General features: G+C 50.3%; 1 pseudogene across 1 annotated transcript in view; it reads left to right on the top strand.

Annotated features, from left to right (window-relative positions):
• LOC311123344 (dynamin-1-like) overlaps nucleotides 1–11,444 on the top strand; it is a 21,361-nt pseudogene extending 9,917 nt beyond the window's left edge. The window contains exons 3-7 of the transcript XR_014615153.1: nucleotides 1,640–1,789; nucleotides 2,310–2,410; nucleotides 4,233–4,335; nucleotides 4,632–4,730; nucleotides 11,283–11,444. The product of XR_014615153.1 is annotated as a dynamin-1-like (transcript). The remainder of the gene's footprint in view (nucleotides 1–1,639; nucleotides 1,790–2,309; nucleotides 2,411–4,232; nucleotides 4,336–4,631; nucleotides 4,731–11,282) is intronic.
• Nucleotides 11,445–11,780: the final 336 nt, after the last annotated feature.

Genomic DNA, 11,780 nt, shown 5'->3' on the forward strand with positions numbered 1-11,780 from the left:
CTAAGGCACTGCATCTCAGCGGTCTAAGGCACTGCATCTCAGCGGTCTAAGGCACTGCATCTCAGCGGTCTAAGGCACTGCATCTCATTGGTCTAAGGCACTGCATCTCAGTGGTCTAGGCACTGCATCTCAGTGGTCTAAGGCACTGCATCTCAGCGGTCTAAGGCACTGCATCTCAGTGGTCTAAGGCACTGCATCTCAGCGGTCTAAGGCACTGCATCTCAGCGGTCTAAGGCACTGCATCTCAGTGCTTGAGGCGTCACTACAGACTCCCTGGTTCGATTCCAGGCTGTATCACAACCGGCCGTGATTGGGAGTCCCATAGGGCGGCACACAATTGGCCCAGCGTCGTCCGGGTTTGGCCGGTGTAGGCCGTCATTGTAAATAAGAATTTGTTCTTAACTGACTTGCCTAGTTAAATAAAGGTAAAATAAATAAAATAAAATAAATACCCAAAAAATACTACTTAAGTAGTACTTTCAAGTATTTTTACTTAAGTACTTTACACCACTGCTGTTGTGTTAGATTTGCCCCAAACATAATGCTTTGTATTCAGGACATAAAGTTAATTTCATTGACACATCTTTTTGCAGTTTTACTTTAGTGCCTTATTGCAAACAGGATGCATGTTTTGGAATATTTGTATTATGTGCAGGCTTCTTTCTTTTCACTCTGTCATTTAGGTTAGTATTGTGGAGTAGCTACAATGTTGTTGATCCATCCTCAGTTTTCTATCACAGCCATTAAAATCTGTAACTGTTTTAAAGTCACCATTGTCCTCATGGTGAAATCCCTAGGCGGTCTCCTTCCTCTCCAGCAACTCAGTTAGGAAGGACGCCTGTATCTTTGTAGTGACTGGATGTATCTTTGTAGTGACTGGATGTATTGATACACCATCCAAAGTGTAGTTAATAACTTCACCATGTTCAAATGGATATTCAATGTCTGTTTTTTTTTTTTGTTTTTTTTACCCATCTACCAATATGTGCCTTTCTTTGAGAACCATTGGAAAACCTCCCTGGTCTTTATGGTTGAATCTGTGGTTGAATTTGAGTTTGAAATTCACCGCTAGACTGAGGGACCTTACAGATAATTGTAGGTGTGGGGTACAGAGATGAGGTAGTCATTCAACAATCATGTTAAACACTATTATTGCACACAGAGAGTCCATGCAACTTACTATGTGACTTGTTACTCCATAACTTATTTAGACTTGCCATAACAAAGGGGTTGATTACTTATTGACTCAAGACATTTCAGCTTTTAATTTTTGATTAATTTGGACAAAATTCTAAAAACATAACTCCACTTTGAGATTATGGGGTATTGCATGTAGGCCAGTAACACTTTCTAAATGTAATCCATTTTAAATTCAGGCTGTAACACAATCTAAATGTAATCCATTTTAAATTCAGGCTGTAACACAACAACATGTGGAAAAAAGTCCAGTTGTGTGAATACTGTCTGAAGGCTCACAAACAAGTAATGACATCATGCTTAATTTCTGTGGTGAGTTACATATGTTTTCTCTCTCCATCTAACCTCTTCTCTCTCTCTCTCTCTCTCTCTCTCACCCCCTCCCTCCCTCCCTCCCTCCCTCCCTCCCTCCCTTCCTCCCTCCCTCCTTCCTTAATAACAGAGTATGCAGAGTTCCTTCATTGTAAAGGTCGTAAGTTTGTGGACTTTGATGAGGTGCGTTTGGAGATTGAGGCTGAGACTGATCGCATCACTGGGTCCAATAAGGGAATCTCTGCTGTTCCCATAAACCTCAGAGTCTACTCCCCTAATGGTACGTACACACACACACACACACACACACACACACACACACACACACACACACACACACACACACACACACACACACACACACACACACACACACACACACACACACACACACACACACACACACACACACACACACACAGAGAGAGACTCAGAAACATATGTTCATACAAACACACAATCCTGAATGCAGTTATACACACATACATACTCTACCTCTCCCTCTGTAGATAGATGTACAATGAGCAAATACATTTTCCATTTGAATTTAATCATTCAATCTCTCCCTCTCTCTCTCTGTCCCTCCCTCTCACCCTCCCTTTTCGAACCCCCTCTCTCTCTCTCTCTCTCTCTCTCTCTCTCTCTCTCTCTCTCTCTCTCTCTCTCTCTCTCTCTCTCTCTCTCTCTCTCTCTCTCTCTCTCTCTCTCTCTCTCTCTCTCTCTCTCTCTCTCTCTCCCTCCGTCCCTTTTCGAACCCTCTCTCTCACCCACCCCCCCCCCCCTCCTCCCTCCCTCCTCAGTGTTAAACCTGACCCTTATAGATCTACCAGGGATGACTAAGGTAGCGGTGGGAGACCAGCCAATCGACATCGAGCACCAGATCAGAGACATGCTGATGCAGGTCAGAGACTGTGGTTAGGGTCCCAAACAGCACTCTATTCCCAACTGGCACCCTATTCCCAACTGACACCCTATTCCCAACTGGCACCCTATTCCCTACTGGCACCCTATTCCCAAACAGCACCCTATTTCCAACTGGCACTCTATTCCCAAACAGCACTCTATTCCCAAACAGCACTCTATTCCCTACTGGCACCCTATTCCCAAACAGCACCCTATTCCCAACTGGCACCCTATTCCCAACTGACACCCTATTCCCAACTGGCACCCTATTCCCTACTGGCACCCTATTCCCAAACAGCACCCTATTCCCAACTGACACCCTATTCCCAACTGGCACCCTATTCCCAACTGGCACCCTATTCCCTACTGGCACCCTATTCCCAACTGGCACCCTATTCCCTACTGGCACCCTATTCCCAAACAGCACCCTATTCCCAAACAGCACCCTATTCCCAACTGACACCCTATTCCCAACTGGCACCCTATTCCCAGCTGGCACCCTATTCCCAGCTGGCACCCTATTTCCAACTGGCACCCTATTCCCTACTGGCACCCTATTCCCTACTGGCACCCTATTCCCAAACAGCACCCTATTCCCTACTGGCACCCTATTCCCAAACAGCACTCTATTCCCAACTGACACCCTATTCCCTACTGGCACCCTATTCCCAAACAGCACCCTATTCCCAACTGACACCCTATTCCCAACTGGCACCCTATTCCCTACTGGCACCCTATTCCCAAACAGCACCCTATTCCCAACTGGCACCCTATTCCCAGCTGGCACCCTATTCCCAGCTGGCACCCTATTCCCAACTGGCACCCTATTCCCTAGATAGTGTAATTATTTTGACCAGATGACACCTTATTCTATATTTAGTGTATAATCAATGGGGATTGAGGGATTGAAACTCACTCCTCAGGCTGAAATGTCTCCACTTTGGGTTAGAACGTTTCAGGAGGGCGGGTCACGTGTGTTTTTAGGCAGATATACAGTATATCTTACTGTAATTAGGTAAATATTAAAGTAATATAGTACATCTTCTGTGTTCTGTGCAGTTCATATCAAAAGAGTAATAAAGTAAATGTTAAAGTAATGAAGTATATGTTAAAGGGGCAATCTGCAGTTGCTACATCCATTTTTGGATTTATAAATTAATGATATGTACCCATGGATTCTTGAAGAATATAACGTGTTAGTGCTTCATGAGTTTAGTTCAACTGTTGTACCGCATCAGAACCCAAAACAAAAGCTTGTTCTACTTTTTTTGGAAACAATGTAAATGTGAACAAACACTATATAGCCTCATAACATGGTTAAAACTATAATTGTGATATCATGGATGGTCAGTCCTTGCATCCATAGCTTTGCCTATGAATTTGAGAGTGGTTACATTTCCCCAGGCCCATCCCGCAGCTTTTTAACGAAGCAGGGGCCGGGAGGGAAATGTATTGTTGTTTCAACTGCTGATTGCCCCTTTAAAGTAATATAGTCTTATCTTATTTTTTATGTGCTAAAAATTATATTTTCTATGTGCAGTTCATAACTAAAGAGTCCTGTCAAATCCTGTTATATGCAGTTCATCACTAAGTAATCCTGTCTGATCCTGTTATATGCAGTTCATAACTAAAGAGTCCTGTCTGATCCTATTATATGCAGTTCATAACTAAATAACCCTGTCTGATCCTGTTATATGCAGTTCATAACTAAAGAATCCTTTCTGATCCTGTTATATGCAGTTCATCACTAAAGCATCCTGTCTGATCCTGTTATATGCAGTTCATAACTAAAGAACCCTGTCTGATCCTGTTATACGCAGTTCATAACTAAAGAGTCCTGTCTGATCCTGGCTGTGACTCCAGCTAACCAGGATCTGGCCAACTCTGATGCTCTCAAGATATCTAAGGAGGTCGACCCTCAAGGTAGGGAGGGGGGGCAGAGAGGGGTTATGTCTGTCTGTGTGTGTGTGTGTGTGTGTGTGTGTGTCAGGCAAATTCGTCATGTTTTATGTCTTCTAACAGGCCCACAATGTGGTTACTAAACTCCGATTTGGATATATTTGGCTGTTTTCGCTGCATAAAAGTGGCATTTCCATGGTTTTGGTCGAACTCTTACCTGATCTATTCATATAATGGGATGTTTGAGAGAGAGTAGATGTTTGAGAGCTAGTAGATTGTTGCCACAGAGACGACCTGTGTGTTGACCTATGTGTTTCCAGGGTTACGTACCATCGGAGTGATCACCAAGCTGGACCTGATGGATGAGGGGACTGACGCACGGGACATTCTAGAGAATAAACTACTGCCGCTACGCAGGGGTGAGACACACACACACACACACACACACACACACACACACACACACACACACACACACACACACACACACACACACACACACACACACACACACACACACACACACACACACACACACACCTGTTATAACCTGCTCCCTGCAGGTCATAACAGGATAATAACCATCTCTCCTCTACTCCTCTCCTCTCTCCTCCTCTCCTCTACTCCTCTCCTCTCTCCTCCTCTCCTCTACTCCTCTCCTCTCTCCTCCTCTCCTCTACTTGTCATGGGCCTCTCACTCCACCGGGTTACCACCTTAATTTTCTTCCACTCTGCTCACCACTCTCTCTACTCAGCCTAACTAGCTCCACCTGTCCCTGCTCTGCTCTGCTCTAATTACTCTGCCAGCTGCGCTGCATTACCCACTACCTCTCCCAGTATTTAAGGCCCTGTCTTTCAGCTCTCCGGTGTCAGATCGTCTGCAAAGCTCACACCCGGAACCTGTTTGCTCGCGCTTCTGGCTCACCCTGGTTTTGTGACCCCGGACCTGCCTGTTTTTTGGATACTCTTCTGCCTCAGGAGATCCAGACCTGCTTCTGCCATTACGACTCCTGACTACTCTTCAATCCCGGTAACTCTGACCAGCCTTCTGCCTTGCTACTACGTATTTTGGATTTCCCTTGAACTGTACTGCTGCCTGGTTTCATTCCGCCCTGTTGTGTCTGTGTCTCCCCCCCCCAGGACTTCTGGACCACCCACCACCGGCTTCATAGGACGCATCGCTGCCACTGGGGGGGGCACAGACCCAGCGCATTGGACGGGATCCCTGTTACCCCTGGAGCCTTCATTCACTCCCTACTTCCCTTTTCCCTTAAGTTTAATAAACTTTCTGGTGTGACGCAATTGTGGTCCTCTGGTCGTCTGTCTGAACCGTGACAGTACGATCTGACCATTATGGACTCAGCGCACACTTTCCCCGACATGGAAACCGATGAGCATGAGCAGCAGTTCCAGCAGCAGCAACAACAACTCGCCATGATCATTCAACTCCTCACCAACCTTACCCCAGCCAGTCTGCCCACCAGCCCAGCCCCCGAGTTACCTGCCCCGGTCATTGCAGCCGCTGCTCCGGAACCCAAGATTGGAAACCCCGAGCGGTTCAACGGCGATTCAACCCAGGTCCGGCCATTCCTGACTAGCTGCCGACTTCAGTTCTCCTTGCAGCCAAGGACCTTCGCCACGGAGGGGGCTAAAGTTGGGTATGCCATCACTCACCTGACGGGCCGAGCTCGACTCTGGGGAACAGCAGAGTTCGAACGTCAAACCCCCGCATGTGCAACCTTCGACCTGTTTGCTGAGGAGATGCTGAAGGTGTTTGACCTGGATTCACCCACCGCAGAGGCGTCTCGTGAACTGTTCAGTATTCGACAAGGCAGACGTACAGTCGCAGACCATTCCATCGACTTCCGAACCCTGGCTAGACGAAGTTCTTGGAACACACCATCGTTGGTGGACGCGTTCTTCCATAGTTTGGCTGACTATATCAAGGACGAGTTGGTCTCCCATGAACTGCCTTCCACTCTTGATGAAGCCATCGCACTGACTGTCAGGATCGACAGAAGGATACAGACCCGTCGTCGTGAGAGGGGGCGCCAAGGTCCACCTACTACCGGCATTCGGAGAGATCCGACTGGGCTCCTGTCATCTACTGCCACTCACCCAGGTCAGCTTGATCAGTCTGAGCCTATGGAGATTGGGCGAGCCTCCCTCACTCCTGCAGAGCGCCAGCGCCGCTTCACCTCAAACCTCTGCCTCTATTGTGGAGGTGAGGGACATCGTGTGGTAACCTGCCCTTTAAAGGGCCGAAGCTCACCGGGCATAGGGGGAGTCCGGTTGAGTTCAATGACCATCCAGTCCTCCGACCGCAAACCCCTGCTGCAAGTTCACCTCCGCCTCTCTGACTCAACTCACACCCTGGCTGCTCTGGTGGATTCTGGCGCCGAAGCCAACATAATGGACATCAAGCTGGCACGCCAACTGGGACTGGAGAACCTCCGTTTGACACCTCCTATTCCTGCCCGGGCACTGGACGGACACTTACTCGGATCGGTCACTCATGTCACGGCCCCGGTCTCGATGGGTCTGTCCGGAAACCATCAAGAAACTATCCAGTTTCACCTGCTCCCCTCTCCAGGCCAACCCCTCATCCTGGGTTACCCATGGCTCCGCCGGCACAACCCTCAGCTCGACTGGGTGACCGGGGTGATCAGGGAGTGGGGAGAGGACTGCCACCGAACCTGCCTGCTTGCTGCCGCACTACCCCCTCGGCCAGTACCTACTAACTCCGCTCCTGACCTCTCCAAGGTCCCAGAATGCTACCATGGTCTCAGAGAGGTGTTTAACAAAGCAAGAGCCACATCTCTGCCCCCTCACCGACCGTACGACTGTGCCATCGACCTCCTCCCTGGAACAGCTCCTCCAAGGGGTCGTCTTTATTCGTTGTCTGCTCCTGAAAGAAAGTCCATGGAGGACTACATCAATGGCTCTCTGTCCGCAGGATTAATCCGTTCATCTTCATCTCCTGCTGGTGCTGGCTTCTTCTTTGTGGGGAAGAAGGACGGATCTCTTCGCCCCTGCATCGACTACAGGGGACTCAACGACATCACAGTGAAGAACCGTTACCCTCTGCCTCTGCTCACCTCTGCTTTTGAGTTGCTCCAGGGAGCCACTGTTTTTACCAAGTTGGATCTCAGAAACGCTTACCACCTAGTGCGGATCCGGGAGGGAGATGAATGGAAAACCGCATTCAATACACCAACAGGCCACTACGAGTATCTGGTTATGCCTTTTGGCCTCACCAATGCTCCTGCTGTGTTCCAGGCTCTAGTGAATGATGTACTGCGGGACATGTTAAACAAGTTTGTCTTCGTTTACCTGGATGACATCTTAATCTACTCCAGAAACCTGTCTGAACACACCCGCCATGTCCAGCAAGTCCTTCATCGTCTTCTGGAGAATTCCCTCTACGCCAAGGCAGAGAAATGTGAGTTTCACGTCAAGACAGTGGCCTTCCTGGGGTACATAGTGGCAGAGGGAAGTATCCAAATGGATCCTGCCAAAGTATCAGCAGTCACTTCATGGCCTGTTCCGGAGAACAGAAAGAAGCTGCAACAGTTTCTGGGGTTTGCTAACTTCTATAGGAAGTTTATCCGGAACTACAGTACCGTTGCTGCCCCTCTCACTGCTCTAACCAGCACCAAGCAACCCTTCACCTGGACCCCAGCAGCCGACAAAGCCTTCAGTACCCTCAAGGTGAGGTTCACCTCCGCTCCCATCCTCCAGATGCCTGATGTGGACCGGCAATTCATTGTGGAGGTGGACGCCTCGGATGTGGGAGTTGGTGCTGTGATTTCTCAGTGGGCTGCGGAGGATAGGAAGCTCCATCCCTGTGCCTTTTTCTCACGTCGGTTGTCCCCCTCTGAGTGCAATTACGACATAGGGAACCGTGAGCTGCTGGCTGTGAAGCTTGCCTTGGAGGAGTGGCGTCACTGGCTGGAGGGGTCCACCATTCCATTTCTCGTTTGGACCGATCATAAGAACTTGGAGTACATCCGCACGGCCAAACGGTTGAACTCCAGGCAGTCCCGCTGGGCCCTGTTCTTCACCAGGTTTAATTTCACTCTGTCATACCGGCCTGGATCACGCAACACCAAGCCAGACGCCCTCTCCCGTCAATTCCAGAAGGATGACACCCCCTCCAAGGACCCTGTGTCGATTCTGCCAAGTCCCTGCATCGTTGCAGCTCTGACCTGGGCTATTGAGGAACAGGTGCTGGAGGCTCTCCGTAACCAGCCAGGTCCCAGCACTTGCCCAGCTGACCGCCTTTTTGTCCCCGAAGACCTGAGGTCCCAGGTCGTTCAGTGGGGACATGACTCCCGCCTAGCTTGTCACCCTGGCTCCACCCGCACTTACAACCTGCTCGCCCAGAGGTTCTGGTGGCCCTCTCTGAGGAAGGATGTACGGGAATTCGTCCAAGCCTGCCCCATCTGCAACCAACACAAGTCGTCCTGCCAGCCCCCAGCCGGATTGCTGCAGCCCCTGCCTGTGCCCAGACGTCCCTGGTCTCACATCGCCCTTGACTTTGTCACGGGGCTGCCCCCTTCAAGTGGCATGACCGTCATTCTCACCATCGTTGACCGTTTCAGCAAGATGGCACACTTCATTCCCCTCCCCAAGCTCCCAACCGCCAAGGAGACCGCCCAGGTGGTCCTGGAACACGTCTTCCGGATCCACGGACTGCCAAAGGATGTAGTTTCTGACCGTGGTCCACAATTCTCCTCCGCTTTTTGGAAGGAGTTCTGTCACCTGCTGGGAGCCACAGTCAGTCTGACTTCCGGATTCCATCCCCAATCCAATGGGCAGTCAGAGCGGGCTAATCAGGAGCTCGAGAAGGCACTGCGATGCATGACTTCACGCAACCCCCACTCCTGGTCGCAGCAATTGACATGGGTGGAGTACGCACACAATTCTCTGACCTGCTCTGCCATCGGTATGTCCCCTTTCCAATGTGTTTATGGATACCAGCCTCCTCTATTTGCCAGCCAGGAAGAGGAGGTTACTTGCCCATCTGCACTTGCTTTTGCCCGTCGATGTCGCCGCACCTGGTCACAAGCCCGAGCCACACTCCTCAGATCCGTTGCCAGCTACACTACCGGGGCCAACCGTCGGAGAATTCCTGCTCCCACCTACCATGTTGGTCAAAGGGTGTGGTTGTCATCGAAGAACCTGCCACTCAGGGTGGAGTCGCAGAAGCTGGCACCTCGGTTCATTGGCCCATTCCCTATCATAAGAGTGATTAGCCCAACTGCTGTCCGGCTCCAACTGCCTAATTCCCTGAGGGTGCACCCCACTTTCCATGTGTCTAAGATTAAGCCCATCCATGAGAGTCCGCTGGTCCCTGCTGCGCCTGGTCCTCCTCCTCCACGGCTCGTCGATGGTGGTCTGGTTTACACCGTCCGCCGCCTGCTTCGGTCCAGACGGAGGGGTAGGGGTCTCCAGTACCTCATTGACTGGGAGGGCTATGGACCTGAGGAGAGGACCTGGGTGCCAGCTAGTCGGATTGTGGATAGGACTCTCATCACCGCTTTCCACCAACGGCATCCTGATCAACCTGCAATCCGTAGGGGCCGCCCCAGAGGGGTCCCTAACCGTCCGGCCCGCTCGGCTTCCTGTCCTGTGCCTGATCCTGTCTCGGGACCTGTCCCATCTCCCGACCACGGCCCTCCGGCTTCCTCCGAGGATGAGGACGTTCACTCGGACCGTTCGGAGGAGTTCTAGCCCTCCTCCGGCTCCCCTCCTCCCGCCCGGCGTGGTGTTGCTCTTGGGACTTCTGGGGCCGTCCCTTGGGGGGGGGGTTCTGTCATGGGCCTCTCACTCCACCGGGTTACCACCTTAATTTTCTTCCACTCTGCTCACCACTCTCTCTACTCAGCCTAACTAGCTCCACCTGTCCCTGCTCTGCTCTGCTCTAATTACTCTGCCAGCTGCGCTGCATTACCCACTACCTCTCCCAGTATTTAAGGCCCTGTCTTTCAGCTCTCCGGTGTCAGATCGTCTGCAAAGCTCACACCCGGAACCTGTTTGCTCGCGCTTCTGGCTCACCCTGGTTTTGTGACCCCGGACCTGCCTGTTTTTTGGATACTCTTCTGCCTCAGGAGATCCAGACCTGCTTCTGCCATTACGACTCCTGACTACTCTTCAATCCCGGTAACTCTGACCAGCCTTCTGCCTTGCTACTACGTATTTTGGATTTCCCTTGAACTGTACTGCTGCCTGGTTTCATTCCGCCCTGTTGTGTCTGTGTCTCCCCCCCCAGGACTTCTGGACCACCCACCACCGGCTTCATAGGACGCATCGCTGCCACTGGGGGGGCACAGACCCAGCGCATTGGACGGGATCCCTGTTACCCCTGGAGCCTTCATTCACTCCCTACTTCCCTTTTCCCTTAAGTTTAATAAACTTTCTGGTGTGACGCAATTGTGGTCCTCTGGTCGTCTGTCTGAACCGTGACACTACTCCTCTCCTCTCTCCTCCTCTCCTCTACTCCTCTCCTCTCTCCTCCTCTCCTCTACTCCTCTCCTCTACTCCTCTCCTCTCTCCTCCTCTCCTCTCTCCTCCTCTCCTCTACTCCTCTCCTCTCTACTCCTCTCCTCTACTCCTCTCCTCTCTCCTCCTCTCCTCTACTCCTCTCCTCTCTCTCCTCCTCTCCTCTACTCCTCTCCTCTACTCCTCTCCTCTCTCCTCCTCTCCTCTACTCCTCTCCTCTACTCCTCTCCTCTCTCCTCCTCTCCTCTACTCCTCTCCTCTACTCCTCTCCTCTCTACTCCTCTCCTCTACTCCTCTCCTCTCTCCTCCTCTCCTCTACTCCTCTCCTCTCTCCTCCTCTCCTCTACTCCTCTCCTCTACTCCTCTCCTCTCTCCTCCTCTCCTCTACTCCTCTCCTCTACTCCTCTCCTCTCTCCTCCTCTCCTCTACTCCTCTCCTCTCTCCTCCTCTCCTCTACTCCTCTCCAGGTTACATTGGGGTGGTGAATCGTAGTCAGAAGGATATTGACGGCAGGAAGGATATTAAAGCAGCTTTGGGTGCAGAGAGGAAGTTCTTCCTGTCTCATCCAGGATACAGACACATAGCTGACCGCCATGGGAACACCACATCTACAGAAAACACTCAACCAGGTTAGATATGTAGACGCTATATCTACTGTCTCTCTTCTCTGTCTCTCTCTCAATTCAATTTCAATTTAAGGGCTTTATTGGCATGGAAAACACATGTTAACATTGCCAAAGCAAGTGAAGTAGATAACAAATAAAAGTGAAATAAACAATAAATATTAACAGTAAACATTACACTCACAAAAGTTCCAAAGAATAAAGACATTTCAAATGTCATATTATAGCTATGTACAGTGTTGTAATGACGTGCAAATAGTTAAATAAATTAAAAAACATAAATATGGGTTGTATTTACAATGGTGTTTGTCCTTCACTGGTTGCCTTTTTCTTGTGGCAACA

The sequence above is a fragment of the Coregonus lavaretus genome (genome assembly GCF_964263955.1).
Source record: "Coregonus lavaretus genome assembly, contig: HAP1_SCAFFOLD_5160, whole genome shotgun sequence".
NCBI classification, from domain to species: domain Eukaryota; kingdom Metazoa; phylum Chordata; class Actinopteri; order Salmoniformes; family Salmonidae; genus Coregonus; species Coregonus lavaretus.